We start from the raw sequence: 8,205 nt of genomic DNA on the forward strand, positions 1-8,205 counted from the left end.
TACTTCATATAAGTGAAATTATGCAGCATTTGTCTTTCTGTAACTAGTTTATTTCACTTAGCATGATGTCCTCTGAGTTCATCCATGTTGTTGCAAATGGCAGAATTTCCTTTTTTATGGCTGAATAATATTCTAAGCTTCTTATCTATTTGGCACCATTTAGCTTTATATGTTTATGCCACACGCATAGCTCTTTATAAGAAGTGTCTCTTTCTTTAGATTTAGTTAAGGGCAACTTGAATTGAGCAGGTCTCCTGTGGGAGAGCCAATCTTTAAAATCTTCCTTCCAAGATATTTTGTCCAGTTAAATGAATTTAATGGGTGATATAATACATTAGCTAATTCAGAGGCTTTAAAATGCATTCTATGGCTCCTATTTGATTTTGTCTTGCTACTAGATTGAGACTTTGTATACTTTTATATTTTTCAGTTTCATCTTTTTTTATGGATAGAAGTGAGAACAGTTGCATTTTGTAACTCTGAAGGGCAAGAATTTCTAGATTTTCTAAACCTTCTTCTAATGTATTTGCAAACTACGCAATAGTTTCCTAAGCTCATATATTCCTTAGCGAAATTTTTAAATATATAATACATTCAGTCATAGAAACTAAATAACCCCACCAAATTCTGTTTTCCCACTTTATCTAAAGCCACAAGCCTATTAGATGCAGTTATTATAGGATTACCAGATATTTGGCATTATATAGCATACATCTCCATCTTTCTTGGCTCTAAAAATAGTTGGATGAATGTCCTCTGCCTGGTCCCAGAGTCAAAGCCACACATTTCAGGATTTTTACTGAAGCACCCTAGCTGTAATTACCATTTGCTATATTAGTCACTTTTCTCTATGCTAAGCACACCCCAAATCTTAACAGCTTAATGCAATAAAATATGGCTGACATTGTATGACAACTGTGGATTGTAGGTGGGTTGCCTGTGGCTCTGGATCCTGCTTCATTCTAGCATCCAGGCTGAGGCGCGGGAACATTACCAGGCTCATTTTGGAGAGAAAAAAAAGGAGATGAAATCACTCTTAAAGCTTCTTAGAAGTGATACAATCATTACCACTCATGTATTTTCTTTTCTTTTCTTTTTTTTTTTTTTTGAGACAGAGTCTCACTCTGTTGCCCAGGCTAGAGTGCCGTGGCGTCAGCCTAGCTCACAGCAACCTCAAACTCCTGGGCTCAAGTGATCCTCCTGCCTCAGCCTCCCAAATAGCTGGAACTACAGGCATGCACCACCATGCCCAGCTAATTTTTCTTTCTATCTATCTATCTATCTATCTATCTATCTATCTATCTATCTATGTATATATTTTAGCTGTCCATATAATTTTCTTTCTATGTTTAGTAGAGACGGGGTCTTGCTCTTGCTCAGGCTGGTCTAGAACTCCTGAGCTCAAACAATCCGCCCATCTTACCCTCCCAGAGTGCTAGGATTACAGGCATGACCCACTGCTCCTGGCCCACTCATGTATTTTCGACACAGCAAGTCACATGGCCAAGCCTGGTATCAGTATGTAGGAACATATAATACATCTGGTTTATGAGTGTAGTAAAAATTTTCATAATGATAGTACACTGCAGTACCCTTTTGGCCACAGATATTTGCAATGAAATAGTGACTTTTTGAAAAAATCTTACAATACATTTATTTCATCTACCTGCTCAGTCATAGTCTGAAGACTGAGAAATCATGAGCTTCCTCCATAGAGCAGGAAATCACCACCTGAAATTTCTTAACACATGAAGGAAGGACCCATGAGAAGAATACACACAGTCGGAATTTTTAGGCCTCTCTGAAAAAAAGAGAGCCGAAAAGCTAGGTCATGCATGAGTAGAGACCTCTTCTGCATTTATTCCACATAGACACTTAGCAGCATTAGTCTCTCCTCTGATAAGAATAAAATATAAATCATAGATGATGATTAAAAATGATTACCTCCCGTGAGGTGGAATGGAAATTCCTTACTCTCTATTGAAGCATGTTTTCCACTGCTCTCCAGATCATTGTCCTGTTATCCTATTGGACCTAACAGTCAAATTTATGGACAAGTAGTGTTTGGTTTTCTCCCTCAGTAGAGGAGAGCTCAAGCCCAGCTCTTGCAAGCATGAGTCTCTCCTTTATAAATATACTTGCTCAATAACAACTACTACTCCTTTATATATTTCCCTAGGATCTGGGGTGAGCATGCCAGCTTGCCTCCCAGAAATCTTTGAAATGGGGCTGGAATGAGACATTAATAAATTAACCCCCAAACATACGTTGTTATTGACTAAATTCACTTTGTATTTTATTTTCTACCTTAAATTATGCCAAGCTATTTTTTTCAATGTAGCTGAGCTGAGATTAGGCAACATGCCCAAATGTCAACATAAATCAGAATATACTGCCAGGAATGTAAGAATTCTGCAAACATAAAAAATCATTCACCTCTTCACAGTATTGTCTCAAAGAGAGAAATTAAAATTGAAATCCCTTATTGAATCAAATAAAATGAATTATGAAGTCTTGCCTTTTCCAGTTTCCTCATATTGTGCTCATTTGTTGTCAGATATATTTCATTCAGATGCCTGGGTGAATATAAATGTCTATCAGCAGTGGCAGCTTGGGCGTATTCCTTTTGAATAGGTACAGTTTGTACTTACAAAAAGTTAAATCAGCCCAATCCCAGGTCTCTGCTGGGACCCCGATTTTACAAAGAGTTAGTCAAGAAGACATAACAGGATATCTATGCACTAACGATATTCCCATGTGAAATTCTGAAAATAAGACACAGATCATCAAATTACGATATCATTAAAATTATGCCAATATACTTTAGAACCACAATACTCTGGACAGGCCAAAACTATAGAAGAGGTCTAATTATCTAGAGGAAAAAATGGGGAAGGGGTGGGGATGGGGAAGGTAGAAAGGAGAGGGATGTAGGGAGGAAATGAGGAGGGAGGATCATGTGGTAATGAAAAGCCTTCATCTGCCTGTGAGTTTCTAACTTCACAAATATTCAAGTCCAATCTGCCCTCATGTCATGAACATCAACATTTCTTCACTCATAAAATACAGGGAAAGAGGAAAAAGAAGGTGATATTTTCTGGGCTGTTTAGAGATGAAGAACTAAGAATCAGTAGAGCTGCAGATTTTTCCAGAGCTTAAGTCAATCAATATCTTTTATCTAGAATTGGAGTAGTTAAATTTTTTTAGTAGCAATGAGATTGCTAGATTGACCAATTTATTGAAGGTCTGGCCTCAGAGTTTGGGGGATTTTTAAAAAACATTTCTTAAAGCATTTTTAGCTATTTAAAATAATGACTGTCCTATTGCATCTGATCCAGAGAATTTTAGAACTATTCATTTTACTTCCTGGGGACAGTCTCTCCTTTTTTCCATCCTTTGTCTCATTTGGGAATCATGCTCAATATGTTTCCTTTTTCTATGACAATATCTTCAGGGTCCCAGTGAGGGGAAACATGTATTTTGTAATATGTATTTCTTAATACATATTTTTATATTTCCAGGTAATCAGCATGCAACTAATGATATTTCATTAATTAAATCACTTCTACACATGACTTTTCTTTGTAATAATTCATATTCCCTAGTGTTTTATTTCTTCTGTATGTTCTTAATCATTTACAATAGGCCATTTTGGATTCAAATTTTTAATGCATTTTTTTAGTTGTTCACATTCCCTTCTCTACCACATGAAAAGTTAAGTTAGAATGCCAGCTTTCCTTAAACCCCTTGCTCTTGGGTCCATACATTTATTTTCCTTTTCTATTTCTGTAGACTCTCTTTTGAAGTGTGTTCCATGGTGAGATATGAAGACATGCAGACACAAATCTTATCAACCCCATCACCATTGTTTTGGATAATTCTACACAGAATATAACTTAGACCAGGATTTTATCTATTTTTGTTCTGCGTGGGTCTTTTTAGGATGGTTCTTCTTTTATGTGCTTTTCTCAGAGAGCTAACTTTATAAATTTTCTGACCATATTCTCCCAGGAAATATATATATATATATATATATATATATATATATATATATATTCTCACATAAAAGTAAAACAAAAAGAAAACTGCCAGAAAAAACAAAAAATAACAATAGAAAGTATTACCCTGAAAACAGTCAAATACTGCTTGAAGTATTTTAGACTGATCTTCTTAGTCTTTCCTTCTCAAATCTGTCTCAATTTCTTCAACTAGCTTCAACTTTCTTTCTTTGTTTTCAAGCTGAGGGTTCCCAATTGCACTTATTATAGACTCTCTATCTGCAGCTTTTAGTACTTTGTAATAGTTTCTTGGATATGGATTGTCCCTATGAGCATAATTTTATTTTATTTTTTTCTGTGATCTTTCCTTTACTTCTTTAAGTTTCTTTGAAGCCCACACCCTTCATTATCTATTAATTAAAAAAACAGAAAATTCTGACTTTATTCCCTTTTGTTTTACTATCCCATTGTTCTTGTTCTGAAAGCTAGGTTCAACTTGCTTTTACAATTAATATGGTTCCTTATTGATATTCTGAGTAAACCTGAATTGTATAGTCAGGGAATTAAAATTTATAGTCATTAATAATCATTTAATTTTTTCCTATCTTAACCTAAGAAGACAAATGAGTCTCTGCTTTTTAGTTGGCTGACAAAAATAATCACTCAACTATGATGGCTGCAATGCCTGAGTTTCTAAAATCAAAAGCTTTGTCGGGGCTTAAGTAATTAATCTTGATGAATCAACTTGAGATTATTGTCTAGAAGTACCACACCACACGAATCTAAGAAATTAGAATCTTTAGTTGCCTTTTTGTTGTTAGGTGAAATTCAATACACTTATAGAGGAAAAAAACATGAGGCAATGTTCTAGTGAATTAAAATTTAAAAGCAGTAAGATTGCAAAGTGGCCAAGTTTCTTTACTCCTCCCTATAAACAAGATACTTTGTCTGATTTTACAGTTCCTTTCACTAGAGAGGTAGAGTTCATTTCCTCTGTCTTTGAATTTGGGCTTACCTTCTGACTTATTTTGGCTAATAGAATACAGTAGAATTAATGGCGTGGCAGTTCTGAGACTTGGCCTCAAGAAAGCAACTTCTTGTTTACTTGGACCTCTGCTCTACCATGAGAACAATCCTGCCTACTTGAGGGGTAGAAGAGATGCATCTAAGAGAGATAAGGCCATCCTGGATTAGCCAGCAATCAGCCTGTCCTCAAACATTTGAGAAGGCCAGTCAAGATCAGGACTATAGTTGATACAGACCTACCTGACCTATAGTTGATACAGACATATATGATTGAGACCAAAATGACCACCCAGCTGAACTGTAGATTCCTGAACAAAAATAATACTGTTTTAAACCATTGGTTTTTAGGTAATGTGTTATACAGTAATATATTACAGTTGATAATTGATATAGAGGATAGTGAACTAGAGCTCTATGGTTTGCAAAGAATTTATATGCGTATTGCAATTTAAGCTTTGGGACTACAGCCCTGAATGAAAACAAAATTTAATATATTTCATTCAGTGATACCATAAAAGCCTGTATAAAGAAGCTCTGACAATTTTGATGTGAGCCTTAATTGAAATTAAATGACTGTATGCCCTAGCTTCATTTTCAATATAAGAAACAGTCAGGTTGTGGCAGGAGCGTAGACAGATTTGTGCTTGATTTTTTTCACCAGCAAATAGTCCCTATTCCTCAGGCACCCATTTTTTGAAACTAGATTTAGGGTTACAGAAACCTACCATTACATAACAAAAGATGTTTTATTCTTTCCATGTGTTACTTGGTCCCCTAATTTTTGACTTTGTCCTTATTTTTAAGGTTTATTTGCCATGTTTTGGTCACTCTGAGTCAGCCTAAATAATCATACTTTTTTGCCTCCGAGTGCTGAGTCAACAGAAAATATGAACAGGAGGCATGGATGAATTAAGATTGGAGAATAGAGCTTGAACTAGAGGCCAAGGTCCAGTTTTTGTCCACTTTTCAGCTTAAATTGAAGCTATTTATGCACTGTGTCACTGGCACAACACTTGGCTTGCTCCACAGTTTGGGAAATGTTTTCCCCAGAGAAGTTAATACAAAGGAAATGGCAGTGTGAGCATCCATTACTTGCAAGCAAGTACTTCAGGGAGGGAGAGAACAAACAGTTTGGTGGTTGAGCACCAACCTTCAACATATTAACGTAGTTAAATTAGACAATGTATCCAAGAGCCTGTAAGTTAGAGCCTGCTATGGTTTGGAAATTTGACTCTCCAAACTTCATGTTGAAATTTGATCCCCAGTGCTGGAGGTGGGGTCTAATGGAAGGCGTTTGAGTTGTGAGGGCTTGGTGCTGTCCTCCCCCTTATAATGAGTGAATTCCTGCCCTATTCCTTCCTGAGAGATTCCCCCAGAGGGAGAACTGGTTATGAAAAAGAGCCTGGCACCTCCCCTGCCCTCTTGCCTTCTCTCCCAACATGTGATCTCTGCACACACTGGCTCCCCTGGCCTTTCACCATGAGTGGAAACAGCCTGAAGTCTTCAACCAGAGCAGATGCCATTGCCATGTTTCTTGTACAGCCTGAAGAACCATGAGCCAAATAAACCTCTTTTCTTTATAAATTACCCAGCCTCAGGTATTCCTTTATAGCAACACAAGCAGACTAAGACAGAGCCACAATTCCTTCTGTAAGAGGAGATAGTGAGCAGATGGAAAGAGGAGCCAAAAATTTTCCTTTTGGGCATGCAGTGGAAATCCTCTACCCTGCATGAAATGTGTATTATAGGAGAAAAAGCCTTTTTCCTTTGCAAAAGGTAACTGTTATTAATGATAATAATGACATAATATTTTTGTTCTGAAACTATATATCTCAAATGGCTCAGAATATAAATTACCAAGCCTACCATTAGATTCTCATTAAGTTACATAAAACATGGTAGTGATAATGAGCATAAAATAATACTTTATCATAAAGTATATGGTATAATAATTTGTAATTGGGATATGCAGAGAGTCAGTGTGGGTATGAAAGTCATTAGTGCTGTTTATTGGGCATGGATTTCACTCCCTTTAAGTTGGCATAGCTATATGACTTGCTTGGATTAATGAAACATGAGAGGGGGTGATATGGGTTTCTTCCTAGCTGAAGCCTTTTAGAGCAATGTGTGATTCACTAAATCTTTGGAACTCCTTGAATTACATGAGAACATAGAATTTCCATTAGCAAATGTTCCTCCTAATGCAATAAATCGTCCTAATGAACTACATTGAACATGTAACCTGAGTGAGAAATACACCTTTCTTTAAACCACAGAGATTTCAGGGTCATTTGCTACTGTAGCATAGCCTGCACTCTCCTGATTTTTTTATTCCATTAAAAAATACCGAAGGTATTATAAGTGACTGCTATTATAGGTTTTTGTTATGTTCATACTCACTTATAGTGGTTTTAGGTTTTGTGCTACTTGGAGCTGGAAGGATGGCATTATAGAATTTTCAGTGGAGAATTAATTGGAAAAACTGCATCCTACAATAATTGAAAGGCAGACAATGTACTCAATGAGCATTTAAATCTAAGAAAATAAGTTGGAAAAGAGCATATTGTATTTTTATATAAATAAAAGTGTATATTAGTGCATATTAGCTGTTGGCTGCCTATGACAAGGAATTATAAAGAAGAGATGAGCCCAGAAAAGTACTTGCTGTCATTGTCTTAATGATCAGTATGAAACAGAATAGATAAATATCAGAAATTTGGGGACTTGTAGGGGTAGAAAAGCATCTGCTTCTTAAACTCAAATAGTAAGAGGATAAAATGGAGAAATTCCTTGGCCAATAAAGATGGGTTAAATCTCTACTATAAGGAAATATGTAAATCAAGGGAACAGCTGATCACTCATTTTGTTAAAACCTCTAAATCTGGTAAGGTGCCTGACTGGAAAAGTCCCATTAAGTAGGTGGTTCCAATAAATCTTTTTAATTAGAAAAAATAGCTCAAGGAAAAGAAACTAAATTTGTGGTTCTTCCACTAAAGCCTGAGAGCTTGCAGTGACCTGCAATGAAATTGAGAAATGGAAAGTATTAAGGGAATGACAAAGCAAAGAAATATTAGAAAAATCTAAGTAAGTCTAGAAAAGATTGTATGTGAAGTCATCAATACATGGAATTGGTTGGATTCAGCTAAAGAGGAAGCAGTTAAGAAATTCTAAAATTGTCTCC

The sequence above is a fragment of the Lemur catta genome, chromosome 1 (genome assembly GCF_020740605.2).
Source record: "Lemur catta isolate mLemCat1 chromosome 1, mLemCat1.pri, whole genome shotgun sequence".
Taxonomy (NCBI): domain Eukaryota; kingdom Metazoa; phylum Chordata; class Mammalia; order Primates; family Lemuridae; genus Lemur; species Lemur catta.